This window comes from Pongo abelii, chromosome 16 (assembly GCF_028885655.2).
Source record: "Pongo abelii isolate AG06213 chromosome 16, NHGRI_mPonAbe1-v2.0_pri, whole genome shotgun sequence".
NCBI classification, from domain to species: Eukaryota; Metazoa; Chordata; class Mammalia; order Primates; family Hominidae; genus Pongo; species Pongo abelii.
Genome location: NC_072001.2, coordinates 84,482,610 through 84,494,280, shown reverse-complemented (window position 1 = coordinate 84,494,280; position 11,671 = coordinate 84,482,610).

Below are 11,671 nucleotides of genomic sequence, written 5' to 3'. Positions count from 1 at the left end.
GACCCCAGACCACCTGCAGAAACAGAACTGTTCAGTATTGTTTGGACTATTCATGGATTTGGTAGCTGTTTAAAAAAAAAAAAAAAGTAGCTGTGATACAAACCCCAGGACATCCACCCAAAGAGCCAAAGAATAGGTTCTGTGACATTCTGCCTTCCTCCATTTAGTCCTTCTTGGTAATCTACCACCGAGCTTAGGGACTTCACCCCAACAAAATTGTAAGCATTGTTAGCTTTTTGTGTGAGACTCTTGCTGTAGTGTGGATAGCTGTGATTGGTAAGTCAACCATCTCTGGCTACCAATTACACTGAGATTGCGACAGCATTTTTACTTTCTGTACAACAAAAAAGCTTTGAAAATAAAATCTTAACATTCAATATATATGTGTATATTATATATATGTATAATCTCTTTATAAGTATGATACAATTGGAAACATTGGTTATATTGCCAAGATTTTGACTAAAATATCATATTTAAGAATGTGCAGAAAATGCCTGGCTTCCAGAGTTCCCAGCCTCACAGTGAGGAAAAATTGTCACTTCCTGGCAGGTCCAAGAACCTTAAAACTGTATGTAAAATCTAAAGTCTGCCTTCCTATGGATTCCTAGCCACAAAAGGTTTTCAAATATGAGATTCCTAAGTGATCAGTGCAGAGAGAAAAAGTTAGTTTTCCAAAAACAACACTATAAGCCATCTGTATTGGATTGCAACCTTGTGAATTGTTTTCAAGTTCTCATTATCTACCTGTAGACTAGACTAGACCCTGAATTCTCCTAATTTTCTCTAATATTTGGCTACAACTCTCCAACTAAAAACAAAGGTTGCCCTATTCCTAAAGCCCTGCAAGCTGAAACTAGACAAATTTTAAGAAACAAGCCTCATGCTCAGTGTATGAATCACACAAAAAACTCACCAAGCCACCCAATGTCATGACCAGAGATGCTCACACTACAAACCAGGAGAAAAAGTTGATGTTTTCACACCATAAACAGCTTTTCCCAAGATGTTCAAATAAGACTCCAGGCCAGGTGCAGTGACTCATGCCTGTAATCCCAGCACTTTGGGAGGCTGAGGCGGGTGGATCAGCTGAGAGGTCAGGAGTTTGAGACCAGCCTGACCAACATCGTGAAACCCCGTCTCTACCAAAAATACTAAAAAAATTAGCTGGGCATGGTGGCGTGCACCTGTAGTCCCAGTTACTTGGGGGACTGAGGCAGGAGAATCGCTTGAACCCAGGAGGCGGAGGCTGCAGTGAGCCAAGATTGTGCCACTGCACTCTAGCCTGGGCAACGGAGCAAGAATCCATCTCAAAAAATTGGTTTTTAATAAAATAAAATTTTTAAAAAAGAAATGACTCCATAACATAATGAGACTTTTACCTCCCTTAATGTTACCTTTTTCACTTGGCAAGTGAAATAGTGTAACCAAAATTTCACAGTTAATAGCTGGTAACCTAACAGAACCTACCCTAAGAAATCCTTTAGTAACCACTGGTTAAATAAGAAAATGTCTGTACTGTTGTAATACTACATTCTGTACCTAGACACATTCTTCTCTGGAAAAGTTCAGACCCATGTTTACAACATAAGAAAACAGGCCACATGGTTACAACAGGTCTCACTTAATTCCCTATAGTCATTTGATTTATTCAATTAATTGTCTTTAAGCCTAGATTCTGGTTGAGGTGGGAGTATTGCTTGAGCCCAGGAGCTCGCAATCAGCGTGGGCAACATAGTGAAACCCTGTCTCTGTTAAAAAAAAAAAAAAAAAGTATCATTAGCTAGGTACGGTGGTACCTGCTATAGTCCCAGCTGCTTGGGAGGCTGACCATAAGAGGATCACTTGAGCTTGAGAGACTGAGGTTGCAGTGAGAGGCAACGACTCCACTGCACTCTGGCTGCAGTGACAGAGCGAGCCCTGTCTCAAAACAAACGAAAAACAAAAGCCTAGGTTCTAGCTGAAAACCATTATGCAAACTAGAATTTTGTCATATAATTATTAACTTTTACTTTGTATTTTCCCTTTTTAAACTTTGGATCTGTTATTTATTAAATGTTTGCCGAAGTACGAAATAATGCTGGCTCAGCACTTTGACATAATTGCAAAATTGAGCTTAGTCATGGATTCTAGTAGACTTGACTTAAAGCCACTTCCTGCAACCTTCCTTGTTACGCAAATGTAGCTAAAAGGGTTTTGACACTGACTACTAGTCATTAATTACCCCCCTCCACTGCTCCCAGTGTGACACAAGACCAGCCACTGGAACAGGTTCATCCCAGCATCGAGAGACATCAAAACCTAACTATGGGTTGATTGATCAGTAATGCTTTTGGAAAAAGATATTGATCAAAAACGGGAAATGTGAAAGTTATCAGAATCAAAATGGAGTCGCTAATGCTAAAAAAAAAAAAAACAAAAAAAAATTCCCTGACAAGTAGAGCCAGAGAAGGCCATGAAGAGTTTTCATGCTTGTATGCCTGATAACAAAAAAGACTGCACAAACCACAACCTTGCACAAAAGTCATCACAAAGTTATACAAAAAATCCTTCTGCAAAAACATCTTCCCAACAACTGCCTGTTCCACCTTGGACTGGGCATCACCCTTGTTATTGATCTTTGTAGCCAAGGATAATTGTTTCAAAACAATTATGCAATCCTCATTTTTTTTTATTTTAAAAACGCTTGCGCCTATAATCCTAGCACTTTGGGAGGCCGAGGCGGGCAGATCACAAGGTCAGGAGACAGAGACCATCCTGACCAACATGGTGAAACCCTGTCTCTACTAAAAATACAAAAAATTAGCTGGGTGTGGTGGCGGGCGCCTGTAGTCCCAGCTACTCAGGAGGCTGAGGCAGGAGAATGACGTGAACCCGGGAGGCGGAGCTTGCAGTGAGCCGAGATCGCGTCACTGCACTCCAGCCTGGGCGACAGAGGGAGACTCCGTCTCAAAACAAACAAACAAACAAAAAAACCCTTGTCTTCCTCTACCTCCGTGAATATACACTTAGTTTACTATGACATGCATATTCCCATTGCAATGTTCTATCCCCAAACATATATCTTTTCTTTCAGAGAGCCTCTCTCTGTTTAGATTGACATGTGAAAGAAGAGTCAATCAATGTGGCAAACTTCATTGTTGTGTTATTTTAAGAAATTGCCATAGCCACCCTAATCAACCCCCACCCTCATCAGTCAGCAGCCATCAATAGCAAGGCAAGATCCTCCACCATCATAAAGAATACAACTCACTGAAAGCCCAGATGGCTCTAAGCATTTTTTAGCAGTAAACTATTTTTAAATTAAGATATGTACGTTTTTTAGACATAAAGCCATTGAACACTTAATAGACCACAGTATAGTGTAAGCATAAATGTTTATATGCACTGGGAAAACAAAAATTTATGTGACTCACTTTAATGCAATATATGCTTTAGTGCAGCAGTCTGGAAAAAAACCCGCGTTATCTCTGAGGTATGCCTGTATGTCGTAGCAACTCTGTCTATTGTTTCTCCATGCCCAGGGCTCATTGTTTTTGTTTTCTTGTTTGCTAGTATATTTGTTTGGCAACTGTGGTATTATAAGAAACATATTTGGTTTTTGTTCTTTGTTCTTGGCACAGAGCTCCTAAAACCCTTGGAATTTCCTGAATGATGAGAATGTCTTTTGTAATTCATAATAAGCTCCTTCTGATCACACTGAATTTATACTAATAAGGTAACTTAGGGTGGAGCCCTTAGATAGCCTCGTGATGGGACTGGCCACCAGAAGGACCAAGTGATTCGAGAGTGGAGACTTTTAGCTCCACTGACCCACCTCCAAGAAGAAAGGTGAGGGGCTGGAGATTAAGCTCTGAGAGAACTCTTGAACAATAAATGTTGATGTGCTTCTGGGCTGGTGAACACATCGAGGTGCTTGGAAGGTGGCACCCAGAAAAGTCATGGAAACTCTGCACCCCTTTCCTCACTCCTTACCCTATGCATCTCTTCCATTTGGCTGTTCCTGAGTTGTATCCTTTATAACATCCTTTGTAATAAATCAGTAAACACAGAGTGCTTTCCTGGCTCTATGAGTCATTCTAGCTAATAATTGAACTTGAGGAGGGGGTCATGGGAACTCCTGATTTTACAGCCAGAAGTATGGGTGGCCCAGGACTTGCACTTGGCATCTGAAGTGAAGGCAGTCTTGTAAAACCGAACCTTTTAGCCTGTGAAATCTGACACTAACTCCAGGTAGTTAATGTCAGAATGGAATTTAATTGTTGGACACCCAGTTGGTGTCTGGAGAATCAATAATTGGTTGTTAGTGTTGGAAAACACTCCCGTGACCTTGGCTAGACTAGTTTGTTGAAGTCTATTTCCTGGACACTGTGCAGTCTCTGGTGTTACTCATTAGAGGGCACAGACTTGGGCATGAGCAGAGTCCCTTGACTCCCCAAATGAATCTTAACAAGATAAACAAAGTAACATAAAGAATCATTTCACAACTTACAACACAGATGGATTTAAAAGCCAGGTGATAATAAAATAATAAACAAATATGCAGGGATTTTTTAAATTATCTTTTTATTACTTTTTACTCTTTTTATCATAAAATATTCATTTTACATGTGATTATATAGTTTTAAATTTACATTCCTCAAAAACTCTCAAAGTCAAAATTAAAACAGAAATGCACTCATACATTATTGGTTGCTGTGCAATTTACTCAGTTTTACTTAGCAATAAATATCCCCTTAAAATCAGGCCACCACTCCCCTCGCCTTATAAGTATTATTATTTTGACATAAACTAGCTATATACTAGAAAACTTAATTTGCTATTGTTTTCTTTTTTATGATTTATGTATTTATTTTAGGGTCTCAGGTACATTAAATTGGATTATGACACACTCTCAGCAGTGGTCCTCTAGTTATTTAGCCAGTTATTTTAAATAATGTAATAAGCACTTGAAAACCCATAACCCCAAAATAAAAGCTAAGATCTTGATAATAATCTACATCTAAATATAAGAGTCTTTCATTCCCCATCCCTCCCTAACCCCAGCCAAGGTAACCATCTCCTAAATCCTGTGTTCATTATCCGCTTGCTTTTCTTTTTATATAGTTTTATTATACCTACATGTAACCTCAAAATTATACGTTTTAATTTTACTTTTAAGCTCATAAAAATATAACATGCTGTATGTATTGTTTTCATTATTTGATGAAGCTCTTGGGAAAATTTAATTGGAGCCTTTCATTACTTGTAAAACATCTGGCAGGAAAGAAAAGTGAAAGAAAAACTTGGGAATAATCATTTTTAGAAAAGAGAAGTGGGACAAAATTCAGATGTTAGGAAAGATAAATACAGGCTATTATCTTACTTTCCATAGTTCGGAAAGTTTAAAAGTTCTTGTTGGATGACAAATGTAAGTCATCACAGTGTAGTAAAGGAAAAAAAAAAAAAAACAGATTGAAGCTCCTTTCACTAGGCTTGTGCAAGTATTTTTATCTCTGAGCCTCAGCATCTTCATCATTAAAAACAGATTAAAGATATTACCGGTAACTCTCGGGAAAGTATTTCCAAAATAATCTGCAATATGTTAATAGGTGTGAAAGGGGAAAGGGTTCTATGGTCAAATGAATTTGAGAAATGCTGAGTTAAATAGGCTTCTTGATTGCAGGTCTTCTCGGATCCTTGAATTAATGGCCTGCACTATAAATCTACAAAATGGCAATAATCCATACAACACTTCCTAAGCTAATTTCAACATCAAATCCTTTTCTTAAGAATCACCTTTTAAAACTGTTAAAGAAAAATGACTCAGAGACTTTTTGAAACTTAAATGACATAATAATAGAAATGATGAATAGGATTTGGACACACAGATGCAAGAACAGAGGTAAGCACTTTCCAGGCAGAGGAAGAATGATGAGGCCAAGCACAGAAGCAAGAAAGCAAGGGCCAGGAGGGACACAGGGTGATGAAAGGCAGAGTGGAGATGATGGGAAAGTACCTTCAGCATCCAGGCAAGAGTTAGTGGTTTCCTTCTGCAAGTAGTGGAGGGCCCCTGAAACTTTCAGAAGAGGAAATTGACAAGGGACAGAGAGTAGAACTTTTGGAAGGTGGCTGGGGCTACAGGCCATTGCCTGGATTTAAATCAGACAGGCCAGGGTAGGGGGTCAGGAAGCCTAGTTAAAGATAGCCCCAGGAGAGGTGATGCCGTGTGCTGACTTAAGCAGTGGCAGTGGGGATAAGGAGGTGGAACTAAATAAGAAAAGAATAAAAAGTGATATTGTCAGGTCTTGGAAAAATGACACTGCAATGGGCGAATCCTTTCAATTGTTCATTCAACCAAAATTCACTGTGTGTCAAGCACTGTGCTCAGCCTTCTGGATGCAGTGGGAAATAAGATACTCATGGTCCCTGCCTTTGTGGAGAGTCAGAAGGAGAAGATTGTTCTGAACAAGTAGTTACATGTGTAAGGTGTGTTGCCAAAGGGTCATTGCAGGGAGGATTTCTCTGAAAGGAACTCAGCAATGTTTTCCCACTAAATAACAGTCCTTTGAAAAAGCAGACAGGATATTGAAAATAATCCAATTTAACAGAACTACATAATCATTTTTTAATAGCTCATCTGATCAAAGCCATGTATTCCTATTCTCTACAAAGAACATAGAGTGATGTCTCTACATAGAAAGGGTCTCCTAGTCCTTTTTGTCTCCATCTATTTTTGCCTTCTGCTTCTATCAGACCCCTGGGGGAAAGAATATCACACCAACAATGCACCTTTGCTTCTCCGCAGCCCAGCATGGCCATCAGAGCCCAGCATTCGTCCCGAGGAACAGGACCATGAGCCTAAGGTCTTGCAGCCCCTTTTTAGTGCTCTTGATCATCTGGTGGTCAGTCTCCAGTCCCCTTCCACTGAAGCTGACCACTTGGGTAATATGCCTGCTTATACTATTAAATCCTTAGAGCGGAAGAGATTTCTTACTATTTACATTCTCCACTGGCTTCTGAGGAGGGTGGGCCCTGTTAAAAGAAAACCCTTTTGTAGTTAACACTCTGGTGGGTATGGGAATGCCGGCATGGACCCAGAGTAGTGTTTAGTCTCAGTCTCTGCCTAAGAGAGTGAAAAGAAACGAAGTTTCCCATCTGTGGTGATGCATTCTGCAGAAGCATCCAGAGGCAAGGGTGACGAGGAGAACAGCACCTTCCTGGAAATTCACAGATATCCTGGGGAGGGTTTCAGATTTCCAAGTGGCATAAAGGGGGTGGAGGGAGTGGGGGGGCTTCAAGTCATTTATTCTAGATATCAAAAAACATAGAGACTGATATTTAACTGATATTTACGTTATAGGAGGATGCTGTCCTTCAAAATCACCAGAAAAATTTTTAAACCTTTTCCCCCTTTTGAGCAGGGGAGGCTTCTTTTAAACAAAAGCAAGACAGAATTCAATTACATAAAACAAATATGAGAGGTCTTCAAAAAGTTCATGGAAGACACATCTTATGAAAAAACTATACATAGATTTTAAAAAATTTTGCACTAAAACAAACTCACACTAACTTGTACTGCATGTCTGAACAGGATCTATTTTGAGGCACTAAGAAGGATAAGACATCAGTTTGCAAAGATCCTGTATCAGAGCTACATGGATTCTGCTAAAATTGGACCAAGAACAAATATCAAATTTATGGAGAAAGTTGGGTGGAAAAATGGTGAAATCACTGATGCTTTGTGAAAAGTTTATGGTAATAATGCCCCAAAGAAATCAGCAGTTTAAAAATGAATAATTCATTTTAATAAGGGATGAAGCAATGTTGAAGATGAAGCCTGCAGTGGTAGACCATCCACATCAATTTGGAAGGAAAAATATTATCTTCTTTGTGCCCTGATTAAAGAGAATTGACATTAACAGTAGAAACAATAACCAACATCATAGACATCTCAGTTGGTAACTTACACAATTCTTTTTTGAGATAAGGTCTCATCCTGTCATCCAGGTTGGGGTGCCATGGTGCAATCATAGGTCATCACAGCCTCAAACTCCTGGACTCCAGTGATCCTCCTGCCTCAGCCTCCTGAATAGCTGGGACTACAGGCATACACCACCACACCCAGCTAATTTTTAAATTTTTTGTAGAGACAGGGTCTTACTTTGTTGCCCAGGCTGGAGCACATACAATTGTGACTGAAAAAATCAAAGTTGAACAAACTTTCTACTTGATGGGTGCCAAAACCATTGTGCCCAGCTCAGCTGCAGACAAGAGCACAGCTTTCAATGGAAATTTTAAACAAGGGGGATTAAGATCCTGAAGCATTTCTTTGAAGAATTGCAACAGGAGATGAAATATGGCTTTGCCAGTATGATCCTGAAGACAAAGCACAATCAAAGCAATGGCTACCAAGAGGTGGAAATGGCCCAGTCAAAGCAATAGTGGACCAGTCAAGAGCAAAGGCCATGGCAAGAGTTTTTTGGGATGCTCAAGGCATTTTGCTTGTTGACTTTCTGGAGGACCAAAGAATGAGAACATCTGTTCATTATAAGAGTGTTTTGAGAAAGTTAGCCAGAGCATGAGCAGATAAACACCCAGGAGAGCTTCACTGGAGAGCCCTTCTCCACATGACAATGCTCCTGTTCACTCCTCTTATCATACATGGGCAATTTTGTGGGAGTTTCAATGGGAAATCATTAGGCATCCACCTTACAGTCCTGATTTGGCTCCTTCTGACTTCTTTTTGTTTCCAAATCTTGAAAAACTTTTAAAGGACACCCTTTTTTCTTCAGTTAATAATGTAAAAAATACAGCATTAACATGGTTAAATTCCCAGGAACCTCAATTCTTTACAGCTGGACTAAATGGCTGGTAACATTGCTTACAAAAGTGTCTTGAATTTGATGGAGGTTATATTGAGAAATAAAGCTTATATTTTTTATTTTTACCTTTTAATTACATTTTCCCAAGAACTTTTGAAGTTGCCTCACAGATTTAAAAAGGGTAGTCTTATGATAGACTCAAAGGGTGAGTTGGGGCCAAAACTTCCACCTTGCTCCACCAGAGGGCCCTAAGAATCATGCTGCTATAAAGACACATGCACACGTATGTTTATTGCGGCATTATTCACAATAGCAAAGACTTGGAACCAACCCAAATGTCCAACAATGATAGACTGGATTAAGAAAATGTGGCACATATACACCATGGAATACTATGCAGCCATAAAAAATGATGAGTTCACGTCCTTTGTAGGGACATGGATGAAATTGGAAATCATCATTCTCAGTAAACTATCGCAAGAACAAAAAACCAAACACCGCATATTCTCACTCATAGGTGGGAATTGAACAATGAGAACACATGGACACAGGAAGGGGAACATCACACTCTGGGGACTGTTGTGGGGTGGGGGGAGGGGGGAGGGATAGCATTGGGAGATATACCTAATGCTAGATGACGAGTTGGTGGGTGCAGCGCACCAGCATGGCACATGTATACATATGTAACTTACCTGCACATTGTGCACATGTACCATAAAACCTAAAGTATAATAATAATAATAATAAAAGAAAATAAAAAAAAAAAAAAAAAAAAAAAAAGAATCTGTAGAACATAGATTGAAAACCACCAATCTAGTTTGGCCCTTCTAATTTTACAGCTGAGAAAATAAAAGCCCACAGAGTGGGTCCAAACCCTTGAGGACCACAAGCTCCTCAGGAGGAAGAGCAGGGGCTAGAATCAATGTCACTTGACTTTTTGTCCTGGGCCTTTTCTACTTCCTACCCCTTATCTGGCCACAACTGTGGGAACACTCATCTGATTCTCATTGACCCATTCATCTCCTCTTGCTGGTTGGGAAAAAAAAATGCTGGCCCTTATGGCTTCAGAAAAATATAAATAAAAGCATTTCACATACTGAGTATAAGATTCAGAATGCAACAAGAATCAATCTGTTTGGGTCCATTTCTCCTATTTGTCTGCAATTTAAAAGTCAGCAATTACAAAAGGTTTGGAAGCAATGCAATTATTCACTTACAGTCCAATAGGGGAAAGTTAAGAAAGAGACCGTTTCCAGGAACTTAAAGACACTGGATGAATGTGCACAGAAGGGTATCAAGGCAGACTCATTTCCCCAAACCGTCAGCTTCTCCGGTTCCCTTAAGCTGATGGGAAAAGATAGGGTGTGTCTCAGTTTCACAGATGAGGGAACAGAAGTGCAGAGATAGTATGGGAAATACACAAGTTAACATGGGAGTCAGAATTAAAACCCACCACCAAAAAAAAAAAAAAAAAAATGTGATAAGAGAGGAGGACGGGAGAAAGAAAACATTGAAAAATAAGCCTTCCTCATGTGTTCATAGCATTCGCAGGTCTCAGACCATGTTTATACACATCAGTTTTATTTGGGTACTTCTGTTACAAGAGGTTAGAAAATAATTCTATATTATATGACCAGCTCTGTAATTTCTTTTCTATTCTATTCTATTCTATTCTATTCCTATTTCTATTTTATTCTACTCTATTCTATTTTATTCTATTTTATTTTTGAGACTGAGTTTCACTCTTGTTGCCCAGGCTGGAGTGCAATGGCATGATCTCGGCTCACCACAACCTCTGCCTCCCAGGTTCAAGCAATTCTCCTGCCTCAGCCTCCCTAGTAGCTGGGATTACAAGCACACGCCACTACACCTGGCTAATTTGTATTTTTAGGAGAGACAGGGTTTCTCCATGTTGGCCAGGCTGGTCTCAAACTCTCCACCTCAGGTGATCTGCCCGCCTCGGCCTCCCAAAGTTCTGGGATTACAGGCATGAGCTACTGTGCCCAGCCTCTGTAATTTAAATCACAGGCTTTGGAGTTAGATATTCTCAATCCAAATGGCAGAACTAAGCACTCACCTGCTGTGTAAACCTTGGGTGGAATCACAATCTATGACTTAGTGGCCTCATCTGTAAAATGGAGAAATAACATCACTCACGTCATATGATGAGTGTGGATATGTATGTAAGATGACGTGTGTGACACATTGGCACAGTACCTAGGACACAGTGAGTACTCAGTAAATACTACTGCTTATTATTATGAAAAGACTGACAGCAGACCAAGAATGGGAACCAGTTTTCTGCTCAAATTCCTCCAGGCACCTCATTCAGCAGATGTTTGCAGGTTTTAGATAGTCGCATTGGGCTTGTTTTTTTGTTTTGGTTTGTTTCAGGGTCTTGCTGTATTTAGGCTGGAGTGTCATAGTGTGATCACAGCTCACTGTAGCCTTGCACTCCTTTGCTCAAGCAATCCTCCCGCCTCAGCCTCCTGAGAAGCTAGCACTATCGGTGCAGAGCATCACACCTGACTAATTTTTAAATATTTTGTAGAAATGGGGTCTTGCTATGCAGCTCAAGCTGGTCTTGAACTCCGGGGCTCGAGTGATCCACCCGCCTCGGCCTCCCAAAGTCCTGGGATTACAGGCTTGAGCCACCACACAGCCACATCGGGCTGTTTCTCATGCTCAAAAGTAATGTCTCATCCAGAAGAAACGTTTAGGACAAGGGCTTCCCTGACCTTTGAAAGAGCATGTTTAATTCCATAATTGGGCAATTGTGCCCTCGTGTGGCAACTCATGGGTACAGCTTCTGATTTGTAGCTAGAAAAATGATGCAGTGACAGCAAGGTGTTGTTCTCCAGGCTCAG